The sequence below is a fragment of the Centrocercus urophasianus genome, unplaced genomic scaffold (genome assembly GCF_019232065.1).
Source record: "Centrocercus urophasianus isolate 14NV4802_14NV808 unplaced genomic scaffold, USGS_Curo_1.0 seq_13, whole genome shotgun sequence".
NCBI lineage: Eukaryota > Metazoa > Chordata > Aves > Galliformes > Phasianidae > Centrocercus > Centrocercus urophasianus.
In genome coordinates, this window is record NW_024884475.1 from 16090964 (window position 1) to 16107946 (window position 16983).

The window sequence follows — 16983 nt, forward strand, 5'->3', positions numbered from 1 at the left end:
TAAATGAGTTACTGCTCTCTTTCAAAGCTACCGGACTTTGCAACCCAAGTAACACTTTTCTCAATGTAGAGTTTTTGTGGTAACTCTAATAAGCAGTCACATAAGGATTTGGAAAAATGTCAGCAATTCACCTTTCTTATCTATTTGAAGATACTTACCTTTAGTTTTGTGTTACAACATATTCACAGCATCCGTCTATTAACACATGACTTCTAGAAGCTTACCAGTTTTTACAGTAATAGAAAAACTGTTGGTTTTATTTCCAGCTGCAATCATAATTTTAAGCTTAGTCTGGCTGCTTCTTTCTTCTAAGCCTCATTTTTTTCCAAAATGCAAAGTGTCATACTAACTCTCCTTTACAGTCCCCAGTAACAGCTGTAGGTGAGAATGCTGTACAAAAAACTGTATTTTCCTGGTGCTGTTCTCATTTTCCTACTTTCTAATGGGCATCATCATCTCCCTATACATAGATGCAGTGATTAGTCCTCACACCACACTGCTGATAGGAGCCTGGTTTCTGCTTCCATTTTTGTTTTATGTGTAAAATAAGATAGTAAATGTTTCTTTAGGAAAGTGCCATGGCCTTTAATGCAGCATTTTGTGTTTCTCTGGCAACTTTCAGTCATTATTTTATATTATAAGACCTCAAGTGAGAACTATTTAAGATTTTAAAGTAAACATTCAAAGAGTATTCAGACTGATCCTTGGTCACAAAGTGCTGCTCCACCACTGCACTGCAAGTTTTTCAGAGATGCCTTGTAGTCAGCAGTGCACAGAGGAACTGATATTTAATAAGTTCATTATAGATACCTTTTCAGCAGCCATCTCTAGGACCACATCATCAACTGTATTTGTTTGCATTTGTTTTTATACTAACAATTCTTGAAAACATTGACAAACTAGGAAAATACATGCAAGTAAAAAGACTTATTTTTCTGGGTCATATGAGATCAATTTCAAAAGAAAATACTGTGGAGTATTAAGTACCTAAATTTACCAAGGCTTGTTTTTTCCAAGCTATAATCAAGTGACTTCACAAGCTTCTGAGAGAGGCAAAATGCATTGCTGAGTCCACACCAAATTGGCCTGGGATGGAGATGTTTTATGACATTGTTCAGGGTCCCTCAAGCAGGAAGGGAAAATGATGAAAGCAGCTGGATATATTCAGTCCCCATGCAAGTAGTTACATTTTCAAGGATTTTAGGTTGCATTGGATAGTAATTATTCTCTAAATCTTTATAAATTACAGTAAAGAATGCATATGTCCTATGCCTGCCAAAAATAAGCTGAAAAGAGGTCTTAAAATGTAAAGTGGATGTCCTTTTCCACTTATTCCACTAGAAAGGTTTGCATTTAAGTTTCAGACATTTAATTCCACATTCTAAAATACCAATACGTTACTCTGGAAACTTCAGCTTGAAGCAATTATTTTTGGTGTTTTGATCACTGAATTTAATTTTTTTTTTTCCTAATGATAAAGAATATCCACATATGACTGTTCAGAAATCTGAAAGAAACCATAAGTTACAGGAAGTATGAATTAGGTCCACATTTTCCAAGATGAGCTTAAAACATAAGATTAATGATTGTACAAACTTGTTAAATTGTTCTTTGTATTTTTGTATGGATCCCATTATTCCTTGAAAAAATTTAAGGACATTTTAGTTTTTGTCAGAACTAATGCAACCTCTCTTATCAATGAGGCTGGGGTTCCCAGCTGTTGGATAGAGGATGTGCTTTTCTTATTACTCTCATCTGGTACTAAATGATAAGAGGGACAACAACACTCCATTTTAAAACTAGCTATTGCAATGAAAATCTCCTATTGTTACATAGGGCAATGTTAGTTGTTAATATTAATCTTTATGAATCTAATAACCTAATGAAATCATTTGCATCATGACTTATTCCATATGCTGTTGCTTGCATTACGTTGCCGGTAACGTGAAGAAAGGGCTTATTTTTCACAATTTAAGCATCTTGTAGTTTAAGAGTATTCAGCAGATGCAAATGAATTGCTTTAAACAGTGAGAAATATCGTGCCTCCTGCAAATGAATTGATTTAGACAATGAGAAATACAGCACTTCTTGAATGAGTCAATTTGAAAAGTACTGCAAAATTCTCAAGTGCTAATATTTTTAATGAGTCTCATGTTGTTTGTATAGGAATGTCTAGAAGATGAAGCAAACCAATTCTCACAGCAATTTTTCCTTTTCTACTCAACCTTTTATAAATACTGAATACCCATTGTCAAGCTAGTTATCAGATGATGAAAATCCAGTCCATTATCTTGGAGGCTGTGTTGCAACTGTGGTGGTTTGGATTAACCCAGACAAAAAAATTGTCGGCTCTAATGCTAACTTGCTAATTGTAGTGCTGCCCACAATCCTCTCCTTACATAATCCACAGTTCCTCTAATCCTGAATTTCCACTTAAGGCAAGCTCAGAACTGGACTGTGCACTCCTGCTATATCTCATCAGGGCTGGGTAGAGGGAAGGATCATCTCCCCCAGTCTACTCTCCCTGACTCAGCCCAGAAGGCTGTTGGCCACTGTTTGCTAGAAGGGCACATTGCTGCCTCATATTTATAGAGATGTTTTATTTTTTCTACATCCATGATAGTGCTTGCAAAAACTGGAGCATAAATGTTGTAGTAAAAAGTTGATCTATAAAAACTATTCACTAACACCAAAATACTATAAGAAGGGAACTCTAGTTTTTCAGGACATATGATCTTCACTAGGTAATGAGAAGCTGTCCTGTTCATTGAACTGAGCCAGCTGCACATTTGTGCTTACTATTTGTACAGTGAGCATTCCTTATCCATGGGGAGATGTTGGGTGACAGCACACAAGTACAGATACTAGATTTTGAAGACCATCCTCTGAGACTCTGATTTGTAGGTTACAACACTGGCTTAGTTCTTGGGTGAGAGCTCAGGTCTGCTCTCCTTGACATGAGGATCAGGTGCTATACTTCTGTTGATGTTGATAGATAATTTGTAAATTGCGTTGTCAACACAACAGTTAATCTGCTCCAGACAGCTCATAAACAGTTCCATGATTAATTCTTCCAGTCTGTGTCTTCTGGATAGGATTTACAGCGTTCTACTTGTTTGGATGAAAAATAGAGAGAGACAAGCTGTCACCACTGAGAAAAAGAGTATTTTTTTCCTTTGCTTTGTAGCTTAAGAGTCATTTTATCATGACTTTACTGTATGAAAATGGCAGAAGATTTAAATTTGTGACTGATGATGCAGAAGCTGTAAAACTTGATGGACTCAAGAGTGTTCATACCATATTACCACAAGCTACACATATTTTAGGCTGGGAACATCCAGTTCACAATGCAATAGCAATTTGGAAGTGTTAGTCCATGATCAATGCATAGGATGATGTTAGCCAATGACATTTGAAAGAGCTGTTTATTTATAGCCTCGGCTGAATATTGCAACACAGCTGGAGGAAAAATGAGTAATTTCAAAGACAATTCAGGAGATATGTTGTGGGTGAGGGGCCGGGGGGCACTGAATTTACTGTGTCCAGATACTGAATAGCATTAAAACAAAAAATCCGAAGGAGTAAGTCTTGCTTTACTGACCTTGTCTTTGGTTATCATATTAAATTTAACTTACAGCTTGGAGGATCGTGTTACTTTGGCACTGGAATATTTTTCATTTATATGTACCTTTGAATCAGCACACTACTACTGTTCATTCAGTTCAGCCAAGACATGAGCATAATTCTGGAGCTCTTTTGACATAAGGTTCTTATATCATCCCAAGCACAATTACTGACTGATAACTAGAGTTTGAAAATTAGAAACTCAATGCCACTAAAGTAATACTCAATTCCTATCAGAATGATTGAAATAAAACATATACAAGCAGTTTGTGACTGATATGGGAAGATTAAAGCAAATAGCTATCTATTAATTTCAGGAGTATCAGAAATGTAAATAAGAACCTTACTCACCAATTCCTTTTTGAATGCTAGCTAATTTCTGCAATCCAGCTCTCTTGGATGAAATACATTTTTGAAATCTGCATTTTCAAGTTTGCATATCTACAGCTTTAACATCAACTTTGTTCTACTTTTTCCTTTCTCTTTATTTTCTCCACTTTCTAAAACATCTGGAACATTAAAAAAAAAAAAGAAAATTACTTTTAAAAAATTTTATTTTGCTACATGTATGGATGTTCATAATGTAAAGTAAGAAAGTTTGTTCCTAAGAAAGGATAGCAGTAGACTGGTGCTTGTATATGGTCTGCATATAACACCTAGGGTAATGCTAATCTAAATATAGAAAGTAATTACACTGACCTTGATACCTTGATATTTCTCATCATTATCTTGCTTATAGCACAAATGTTTTGCTGAAGATGTCATCAAACCCGTAGTTTTAGATCTACTAAGAAGCTCCCTCTGATCATTGCTCTACAAATATTGTGGTTTAAACAATACCAAAGAATCAGTGTATCTAATAGCCATAGTTGTTCCAAGAGAGAATTAAGATGAACCTCCTTCACAGACTTCATTGCAATGGCTTTCATGTACTTCTTCCAGTGTCAAAACATTTAAAAACAGTGTTTTATAGAAGATTATCTTGTACCTGGGGAAGAAGAAAGAACAGAAAGAAAAATTTTATGGAGTTAAAAAACCTGAAGTGCACTTCATTCTTTCACAGAAACAGATGTCAGAAATTGACAAAATGCCCTAATGTTTCCCAACTTGTAAGAAACATTTCTGATATACAAGGTACATGCCAACAGCATAGCTAAACACAGCACTAGCCCCTGAGAAACAAGGGGCTCATTCATCCACACAAAGAGAATATAATACACAGTGATTTTCAATCTTCTGAGAATGGCAGTGGACTATTGGGCTTATTCCATGATTATAAAGGCCTCATAATCTATGACTGCTGCAAGCAGAAGTGATTTATTGGAGTACTCTCACATATATGAGATAAACCTATAACTTGCTGGCAGCTATTTTTTTAAAGGAGAGTATTAAAAGAAAGGCGAGCAGCTTGCTTACTTTGTAGCCTCAGAAAGCAATGATTTGCATCTCCAAAATATCAGTTTTGATGAATGGTTTTAGTAAAATTATAACTGCTGTTATACAAAGAGATAAACTTTCACCTCCATGAGGAAAATATAGATTACAAAAACTGATTGTAAACAATCGATGCTTTACATTCCTTTTTCGTAACTGAGCAATTTTTGAATTTATGCCAGTCCAAGAAAAGCATTAATAATGCTTAGCCACTAGGTATCTGTGAAAGAAATTGGAAAGTGTTTTTAATTTGTTAGTCTGGTGAGGCAATAACAGGCTGATTCAAGAAGGAGGAGGAATTGGTATTACGTGTTTGCTATTTGCATGCATAAATATAGAAACACACATATAAATGTATGTCCTCCTTCACGTATACTCACTCTTCTGCACAAAAGAAGATAAGTATAGTGAATACAGGAAGGAAAGTCATAATCAGTTTCTGAAAGATAAGAAAGGAAAGTAACTCAAAAGCAGAGGAGTCTCCAATGAGTTATGAAACTTATTTCCTATGTATTACGGACATTTTCAACATTCCTTTTATATTTGTTATATAGTTTAAATTAGACTTATTTTATCTTCTTATTGAGTCTTCTTCTGTTATTTCATCTGTAAAATACAGTACAAAGCATACAGCCTATTTGCTCTATATAATCTATGGGATAAGATCTGCAAGGGAAATTTATTATAAATAATGGAGTTATATGCATTTTAAAAGCCTTGTCCTATTCAATTGAAGTTCTTCCCTCTGATTTCAAAATCAGTGAAAGGTACAGAACAAAGAAGTGAGTAATAAAAGAAAGAAAATCAGTACTACAGCTGGAGTGCAACTCAGTTTTGTCAAGCCCAAATTCAAGAAGCAACGTGTTAAAATACTCAGATGAGAATCACAAAAATTCTTCATGCAGAAAATTTTACATGCTTTGAGATGCCTTCTTTTAGTGTAAATAAATCTGTGCTCTCACATTTAGGAATTCTTTTTGCCAATTTAATTCATTTCAGCATCAAAAAAGGGAGATATCACATCTCTGTGGAGCACAGGTAATCTGAGGCCTGGAATTAAACAAAGCATATTTTAGAACTGAGTCCCCACAGATTTTGTAGTCTCTTTGAAATTAAAGACGGATGAGTACTGAAAAAAAATAGAAGGCCAAGGAAGAGCCCCGGGTAAGGCTAACATATTGGAATGAAGTATTTAAATAATCTTATACATGGAGTAGACGAGTTATACACACAGAAAAATTAATCTGCATTACAATAGGATGTGCACTGGCAACAAAACAAGTCTTTGTGCAGAAACATTTAGAGCTTGTTAAGTGTGAGGTAAGTTTCACAGGTTCCAAGGCTGGGCAAGGTTTTGCTGCCTTCTTAATAGGAAAAGAGAAAAAAAAAAAAAGGTTTCTTCCTCTCTTTTCCCTTTCACCACAGCCTTCCAAAACCTTCAGAACATGTGTTTACTTGATAGATTTGCCATGATTCCTTTATAGATAAGTATAAGGTACATCCTATACTGTAGAATATATAATATCTATTTCGTCCTTGATACTGTATTCCAAATACAATGTCTAGAAGTGACTCACCTGCCTGAACAGGAGAGTCTCACACCATTTGACATGTCCTGGGTCACCTTTGTGGAGCTGGCAGGTGTGACCCACAATCCTGCACCTTTCTGGACTGGCAGTTAGGAATCATATATCATCGTTGTACACCTAGGTTAGCACAACTGAATTGTGCCTCTAATTCTACATTAATACAATTGAAAATAATAAGCCTTTTCTTTTTTTTTTTTCAAGTGTGTTTGAGATGGCCTAGATTCACTCTTCCTGTTGCGCCTTCTACATGGAGGATTTCAAATTCACCTCATCCTTCCCAGAGGTGTCCTTCTCGGGTTTGGACCACAAGATATTAGGGACAGGAGATTCACAAAGCTTCCTGTTATCCTATATACAGAAACTTTGAGATTCAAAATTTTACATTATGAGGGAGCAGAGAGAGGGTGTCTGAGGGCAAGTGGAGTCCTTTCTGCCAGTGCAAAGCATGTCACTGCAAATTACATTTGCAAAAACATTTGCTCCCAGGAGTAATATCTGCATCCACAGAGCTTCAGTTACTTCCATCTGCTTCCCTTGGGTGCATATCTCTTACTGTTTCAATCTGTGCAGTCAGTATTTACCAAGAAGAAGAAAGCAAAACAGGGAGAAACAATTTTACAATCTGCTTTTATCACTTCTTAGTGAATTTTCTGACAAATATTTTGTATTGAGAAAGTCTGGTTCAGAAAAATACTTTTTGTGTGTGTGTGCGTAAATGTATCATTGAAGCACTCATTCTTTGTGGAAAAATTCCTCAAACATAGGTGGACATTTCTGGTATAAGCTAATGTGTCCTATAACAGGGAATTACATAGTGAAAATAATTTGATTAATTGCAGGATGGATTGGAATTTCTCTAGGACAATACCTTATCTACGAAGACAATAGTTCTTCTGATACTGGTGTTTTTAGGCTTCTTTCAGATGACACTTCACCTTTTAGGAATGATTGAGCTTCCATTGTGAAGGAAGGACTGGCTCTAGTTTTGACCGTAGAACACTGGGGCACTAAAACTAAATCTTCTTTTCCATATCAGGAAGATTGGAGAACTTCCTCAGACTGAGGTTGCATGTGTGATCTGGTAAGTTATTCTGGGTCATCTTGGCCCTTGATATTTTGAAGGACATTTGAAATGATTTTGTTTTGTCTGAATTGAGAATTTGACAATTTTTCAAAATTCTTGTTGATTTCTGTTTGAACAAATCGTACATTTCAAATTATGGATATGTGAAAATTATTATATATTGTACATGTATTAAAGCTTTCAGGTTACTCCATAACAGAATTTCCGTAGTTCTACCAAAATAAAATAGCAATAAGGAAAAGATAAATTTGGAATCTTTCATAGTTGTAGTCCTGCTTTGTACATACACCAAAATAAAGTAATTCATTTTAATAATGATTCTGACCAAACAAAGTACTTAATGGGGGGAGGGAGGGAAAGGAAGGGAAAACTGAATGAAAAATTGAGAGGGACTGAATTTTTAAAATGTTTCACAAGTCTGATCAGTTTTTATCTTCAGTCTGATTTACTATTTGATGCATTTTAAAATTGTTTGTAACTGTATTATTGTAAATTGTACTGTTCTGTCATCTAGTTTCAAAGCTGTTATGACTTCCAAATAAATTATTTTGAAATTGTTTAATCACAGACAAACTAAATAAAACATTTGTTACTTCTTTCTTGTTTTGTACTCAGATGCCTTGGCTGGATTTTTATCAAAGCACAGGATCATATCCTATGAACAGACAGTCCCTCACAGCCATCAACTGCCCTTTTTTGGTCAGGAAACAAAAATAAGATTAATTATGTAATCTTTCAAAGAGAGATTTCCAGTTACATGTTAAATGAAATGCTCCCCCCTTAAAAGGATTTAAATCTGATTTAATGAGAAAGTTATTGTATATTAATTAAATACAAACTGATTATTATGAATATTTATTGAAGTGTAACAATAATTTGCATGAAGATAGATGTTGAACAACTGAATTTCAGTAAATAGTTATTTAACATTCACTAAATTATGCAACTAAATGATTTTTGATGAAGATATTGAGTATTGATTATATATTATATGCCCAATTTTATCATTACCTACACAGGTGCAATCCCATTTAATTAAAAGGGAAGTTGTTACATAGCTGAAGGCAAGATGTAATCATATATACCAGCTGATTACTAAACATATTTAATTATATTGAACAGCAGTATTGAGATCTAAAGAAATCATTCTATTGATTTATTTTAAAAAACTCACGAAAACTAAACTGAATGACCCAGCCAGAACCTCTCATTTCTAATATACCATATAATCATATGATCATAGGCACCATATAACCAAGCCCAGTCTTAGGATCCTCACTATCCATGGAGTTTCTCACCTACTCATTCATGTATCCTGTTTTTTAAAGTTTTGACACCTATATGGTCATGCATATATCCAACTGTACTATTCTACCAAGGCTCACAAAAAGTATCATGCAGAAAAATCCTATCTTGATTCCTCTCTTCTGCTGTTTTTGTAACAGTGAAATTGTGTTCACAACTAATCTAATTTACCTATATAAAATACTGAAAGCCAATTTTGGATATTACTAGTCTCTCTTCTAGGTGCAATATAAATTACAAATAATACTATGGCCCCTTGTTTGAGTGATTCTCGTGAATAGTTTAGGAAGTATAAAGATTAAACATAAGGGAGAACCCATTTTCTGTAGGTCAGTGGTGACAACATACATCTGGGACCAGAGAGCTTCTCGACCTCCACCTATTTATGAAATTCAATCAGTGTCTCTTAAATGTTTATTTCAAATAATCAGAACAGAGGTTCCCCACCCGTAGGCTTGCTTGTAAACAATGGAGATGTTACAGATTTTTTTCAGGAATAGTTTAATTTAGGCTAGTTTCAGAGCTTGCTACATACAACTAATATTAAAAATCTCAAAGGGAATCAAATAGGACAGAGAGAATAGAGCCTGCAGTTATGCCTTTTGCACTTATTTGTTAGTCCACTTCTATATTTATTTCTCATGCTACATTGTTTGAATCAGCACACTGTCATAACTTTTCTTCCTCACATATGGCAGTGAAGCATTGGGATGGGTATTGGGATTTGCATGCTCACTGCACATCCAGTGCACTTCAGCTAGAAGTGGAAAGGAGACTGAAAGGTAAGATGTGCTTCTAAAAGAAAAATCTGTCAGTCATGGTGCAATTGTCATCCATCTCATTCCTTTCTATCTGTCAGTGCTACAAGATATGTGGAAATAGATTGTGTCTTTGAAATTTCAAGGACTTTATAAGAGCTACTAGAACACTGAAGGTTCCTATCCTTGGAAGAAAGTCCATCTGGAATTTTCTGCATCCACTGCCAAATTCCCTAAACATTCTCTAAATTACCATTATGAAACCTTATTTTGGTACTTACATGTGTCATGAAATCACCTCGCTTTCTGCCTTTATAATATAATTTATATTATACATGTATATAGTATAGTATAATTTTTAGAAAACTAAAAAATGGAAAACACAGGTCTGAGAAGTTTTCTTAGTACAGCACTAAACTGTGTACATTTGTAGGGACAGCCCTGTAATTTAAGAAAACTAATGACATTATCAGCTGAATGGAAAGTATAATTATGAAATGGGTTGTATAATAATGTTACCTCTGTTTAATAAGCTTTCTAAAAATTAAGATTTGATAATATCATCAATGTAGATGATATATTTTTATATATTTTTATATATCTGGTGAGTGGTGTTTGTGTGCAATTAAAACTTGAAATCCTGAAGTAAACCAGATATGACACTTAAGGATACTTAAGAGAGTACGTCTTTGTGGTCTTCTTATTTTTTGTCATTAGCACTAGGCTATTTCATTCTTTCTGATGGCAGTAATCTATAAGCAAAATTTTAAGTATAAACACTGACAAAAAGCTGAGGTAGGCCTTGTCTCCCACTGCACTTTAATGAACAATTTTAATAATAAAGGATGTTAATCATAAGCTGATGTCAGTGGCTATAAGCTTTTCATTTTTTTTAATCAAACGGTTAGGGATAAACCTAGCAAAAGAACCCAGTTATTCAGTTAGATGCTGCCTGACCCGAGAGTCAACAGCTTTCCTGACCTCATGTAGTCAAGAGTTATGAGATGAATATGAGGAAGCCAGGAGCAACTAGAAACTCTGACAGTTTTTCTTGTTGTTACCACCTTAACTGTATTTCCCACAAACTATGTCCTCAATACAGGTATCTTTGACAACCTTTCAGTTTTTAGATATATGAATCTTAGCACTTTTTCTGACACAAAGCAAAACGCTTGACTGTTCCTAGCCATGAGGTAGAAAGGTGTCACAGTTTCCAGTCAAGAGTTCCCAGAAGGGTTATTAGCTAATGTCCACTTCCATTACCTCCACAACTTCAAATCCTCAGGTGTAAAATTACTTTCAAATCAAGATCATGCAGCCTTTCTAGTGCTTATAAGAATATCCCCATTGTTGATAATTGCTAGAGTAAGGCGTTTTCAGTGCTTCCTTTTATAAGCATTTGTACAGGATTGGTTCTGTAACAAATGTTATTTCAGAAGGGAAGTATTACTGCCAGTGCTCCCTCAGCATTGCTTCCCTCAGTCTACAAGTGGTGAATGAAGGAAAGAGGGAAGAAAGGCATAGTCAAGAAACGAAAAGTTTGAGTTGCGCTACCATCCTTCATTTTCTATCCTCTTTTCCTTTTTGTTTGGGATTCATAGACAAGGTAGTCCCATAAAACCTCTGTATGGTGACTGATAAGATCTCTCTTCTTGGAAACAAGTACATTTCTCAGAGGCAAATAATGCCCTAGTGTAAGGCACTATGATCACATATCTCCTGCAGTGGTCTTAGGAGGTCAGGCCACCAAGGAGTGTCTCAGCAAAGGGAAGGCAAATATTCCAAGCTTTCCTAGTTTTGAAATAAACAATTGGACAATTTTTACATTGCTATTTACAAGCATTTGAACAAATGGAATGGCCTCAAAGGGCGTTGTACCATAGAATATTGAAACAAGAAGGAATGGAGGTATTAAGCTCTTCCTAGGTATTCTCATTTGTCTCTTCAGTGAAACAGAAACAAGGAAAAAAATGATGAAAAATTACTAAACTGGTGAATTCAAGAAATATCAGATCTGATTTCTCTTTTTTTTTTTTTTTTTTTTTTTTTTTTTTTTTCCTTCTTCTTCTTCCTTTAATTCTCTTGAACTGTTATAATATAGAAAGATGGTGGGGAGGAATTTCCTTGCCAACACTAGTTCTTATATTTGTCTTCATTCAGGAAAGAGCACCAAACTTTGAATCCCTGTGGAAGGACCTATAGCTTTAAGCAAGGTTAGTCAAGAGCTAACTCTCTCCCCTGTGTACTGAAGTCTTCTGAAGAGAATGCAGGCACATAAATCCTTTTATGGATTTGGCCTTAACCTTGTCAAGTTCTGCATCTTGTTTTTTGTCAGCTCCCAGACAAAGAGGACATGTTTAGATGTGTTTATTTTCTTATTATCTGTTTTCTCTGTAAGGCTTCTGTTCTAAATCAAACTTCTTTTGGAGATCATTATTTCATGCTGTCATTTCCTGGAAGGAAGAGTGTAGATGCTTACCTGACACCAGGCTTGCTAAGTTGTCAAAGTGAATAGAAAGATCCCATGTCCTTATCAATTTTTGTCACTAATCTGGAGAGTAGACCTAGAAGCATCTAGGGCAAAGTGCTGCTCCCAGAAGGCTGATGGCCAGGTGTCTAAGAATGATCTGAAAAACCTTACTGCAGTCAAAAACAGGGTCAAAGGTGCAATTAACTTAGAAACTGCTGTAATTTGTATTTCATCATTATTTGTAAATCAATACAAATAGTCTTGCCAGACACAGTCAATTGCTTTTTTAATAAAAGAAAATTAGTAATGAAACAGTATGCAGTATGTGGAATAAATACGTATGCAATAAAAACTTTTCATATTGATTCCTATGAAACCTTACTCTTAACATAACTTACCAAAAAAAAACAAAAAAAAAAGAACAATAAGGCTCTGGCTTCAACACCAACTACCTGATGTGTGTACTGATTAATAGGTTTTAATTGTAACAAGATATTCCTGGTGTGCACCAGGCTTCATGAACATATGGAGAAGAAAAGAATCAGTGCTGAGAAGAGCAATTAATAGAAGACCCCAGAAGAGTCAGATCATGGCTATCCCAAACTCATAAAGTACACACTGAGAAAGAGGGAAGAAAAGGTAAGCAGGTGGAAGGAACATCCATTTAGGCTCTGTCTGACTTCCAGGATCAGAACCTCAGCCCACAGGAATCAGAGGGCACTTTCTTACACAGCTGTCATCAATCATTTTGTCCAAAAAGCAGCTGGTAAGGAACCAAGAATTTGCTCATAACATTAGATTGTAAATGTCCATGTTTATGAAGTAGTGTCACACAAAGTACTAGTCCTCATAAAATATTCTTGTCTTTTATTATTTTAAAATGACCACTTATATTCAAGATGAAAGAGACAATCATTTTAATTGCTTGCCACTTCCCGCCCTTTTGATATTGATCTCTGTTGCTACCTTAGCATGTTGTTTCAAAGTGCTGCTCTGGCTGTAACACAGCCAAGGCAGCTCACAGGTGAGCTTCTGCTGAAATTTCTCCACTGAAATGCTCATGTACCATGGAAGGAGAACTCACCCAACGTGGCCCTGAAAAGCTGTCATACAGAGGTGCTCTAGAAGTGGTAGTGAACACCTTAGTACTGTAGATAACCAAAAAGAAGTTAGAGATGAGACAGTGTAAGATCATTGTATCTGTAAGGATCCCAGACAGTGATAAAGCAATTTGAAACTGTGCCTTTGCCTTCAAAAATTACAGAAGATATTTTGTGTTTTTCTATTCCTTGATGTCTGCATGCATAAAAGTAACTGAAAGTCACCTTTGCCTTCTCTTTATCCTGTTTTAAATTCATCATTCCAAGGGATTTTTTTTTCTCTTCAATGTAGAAAAGAGACATTTCTGAGATGCTGAAATAAGTTTGTAAACACAGTGTTGATATTTATTCATATACACTGGAAAAACACACAGAATTTGCTACTACCACCGTGAAAGACATCTCTCTACTGTTATCTCAGCTTTATGATATCATGTTTTGCGTGGGTTGAGACTTTGTGCATATATTAAAAGAAACAAAGACAGTAATTATTGAATCAGCACACCAAGAGCAAGAGTGGTTCTTTAATCACTCTTTATTCCATGAATACTGAGCAGAATACTACAGTAAAAAAGTAGCACTCATAACACTGCTTTTATGGGGTCATATTTCTGTCTAAGATATATTAGTAGATTGTGCCAAGATTTAGGTTGTGCAGCTGCAGGAACTTGAAAAGTTGCCTCTAGTGTATCAGATACAAAATACGCAACATTAAATTTTGTGAACTATAACACTTAGTTAAGTGCATGATGTCTCTTTAAGAAAAGAGATTCCAGTCAGATTCCATCTAGGGCCCACTGAAACAAATGTGGATTTTGCTTGTAAAATGACTAGAGCTCCAGGTCTTGAGCAGAAAAATGACAAGTTTCATCACTTGATATCAGTTCCCAGCTGCTCCTTGGAGAGACAGTGCCACAGAAAACTGACCTCTATCCAAAGGGAATTAACAGGATAGAAACCTATTAAGGTCTAGATATCAGTTGTTGATACCAATTCCATTACATATAGTAAAACGGATTATTAAGGAGTAAAGAAAGAAAAGGATTACGTGGAATTTTAAAGGGATATTCTGAAAAGCTGATTAACTCAACTTCACATTTTGTTGTTTTATTTCTGTATCTGTTGATAGTTAATTCAGGATCTCAACAGAGATGCACTATGATACACAATTTAAAATGCCCCTATACTTTCTGTGTTTCTTTGATTTTAAACTGAGAACAAGGATTGTAAAAATTAGCTCTGCATACTGTAAGAAGTCATTCTATTATTTTAAAGTTTTACCAATAGCATTCATTACTGTTTTATTTAATGGTCTCAGATGCATGTTTGGAGAGTAATACACAGAAAAATAAGTCCAAAATGGCGTGCAGAAGGTAAGTAGCAGAGTTCCAGTGATATTTGTGGAATGCTTCTTCCTAAACTGTTTCAAAAGTAGATATGCAGAATCTCCTCAAAAATGTGGTATAATTATTATTGTTATTATATGTTCTAATTTTTATCCATTGTCAAATGTGTTCAAATTAGAGGGCCTTTCCAATTGCTTTCCTAATGCAGAATGTAAAATATATTAATTCCCTTTGCTTATAATCACTCAGAAGAAGCCTTCCTCTTGCACACACACAGTGCAAGGAATCTCAGCACTCATCATTGTGGCGTCCATAGTTTTCTGAGGGTGATTCCTAAGAAATCACTGGAGCCAGAATATCCTGAAAACTGGAGTAAAAATGGGAGTAGGTGAAAAATGGTCAATCAGTTAATAAGAAGATATTTGGGGAAATAATAAACCATTTTATTCAAGTGCAACTTCATTCTCTGGAAAGATTTAAATTAAAAATTAATCAATAGAGATAGAAATAGAAATAGAAAGATTAAATTTAAATTAATCAATAGAGGACAATCTGGAAAATAGAGAGTGAAGATTTCCTTGTTAAACTTACTGAACTGATGGATGTAAAATATTTTGTTTATTCAGGATAAACACAAAGTGCAGTTAATATCTGTGGAGAAGCCTACAATCAGAACACAGATGGAGACCTGTGAATTTTTAAATGGGCTGAATAAACACATAAAAGGGCAGAGTTTTAATTTGTATTTTGTAGCCAATGATTGGTAGCCCTTGGCTACAGCAGTAGGCAGTAGAAGAAAGCTTCTTAGAGGGGTGTGATAGGAGCATGAACTGTCTTTCCAGTAGAGTCCTTCTGGAAGGCGAGGTGGAGAATCCTAGGTATGAAATCAGTCTTCCTTCATTCTTGCTTTCTTTGGGAAAATAAGAGAGTGTACATTGCTTGCAAAAAAAAGGATCCATTTTTAAAAGTCCTATTTCTTTCATCTAGTTCCTTTTTCTACTACATTCAAACGGTTCAGCCACCATCAAATTTTGGCAATCTGTTCTGGGCTCAAGGAGATAAAATGGTTGAGAACATACTACACAATCACAGTACCCTCCAGAGAGCAATGGTATCTCTGAACGTTGTAAATAATGCAGAAAGGGCATAAGATGCAGAGAGGAGGTAAATATTTAGTCTGAGATTGTCAAAGAAGCATGAGGGAATTAGACTTCTAAATCCTAATAAAATTCAGCAGGAGTTGGAAACTTTAATTCCCTTAGTCTCCTTTGAAAATCCCATTTGTAATTTCATATTTAAGGAGGAACACTGGCTCTACATAATATCAATTTCACTTAGAAGGCACCAGTCTATTTTCAACATATTTCATATCAAAAGACTTGATTTTCAGCATTGTAAATGTAACCAATCTAGCTGAGGTTTATGGGTCAAAACTAGACCCAAAGTGTGGGGTTACTTTCTGTACTGATTTATGCAGTGGATACTATAATATTTTTCATTTTGCTTTAGTTAACAGCTATACCACTGTATTTAGAATATTCCCCTGGTGTTTCCTACTCAAGCACTTTAATTATGAGATAAAGACTTACTGTTTCCTGCTTTGATAGGAATTGCTCACCTCTCTTGTAAGCTGAAGTTAACATTTTTTTCTCTTTTTTTTCACATTAGGCTTCCTTTATTAATTCCTTGCTTTAGTGCATTTCAGTGCAGTGAAAAAATAAAATGAAATATAATCAATTATACTAAACTAATACAAAATCAATCATTATTATGTAGCATACCCATGATTTTTTTTTCTCCTTGAAAGACACATACTTTGTATAGTAGCATTTACTGTATTTTCTTCTTTGAACCCTTCAATTTTCTGATCTATCAAGTAAGCAATTATATTAGTTTTAACTAAAAATATTTAACAAATATCTTGCATAAAGAACTCCATCTTTCTTCTCCTACCTGCCATATTTGTTTTCATTTCCATTTTCTGGATTGTTTCTCTCAGCTCTGTGTACCACAGAAAGCAATAGTGTGTACTTGTTGGCTCTGTTATTCACATGTGCAACAAGTGAGGCTGTGGAAAATCAACCCCTCCAGCCTCCACCTTCTCTCTATATGTTTTTACACATCACTGCAAGTCAAAACTCAGTTCTATTAAACACTACTTCTGGGGATGCAGCTGTGTACTAATTACCTTTTCAGCCAACCAGCAAAGAAAAAATGAAAGCAATATAGTGTAGTCCATTAATTTTACAAATGCTGGGGCAGATCTTCAACTG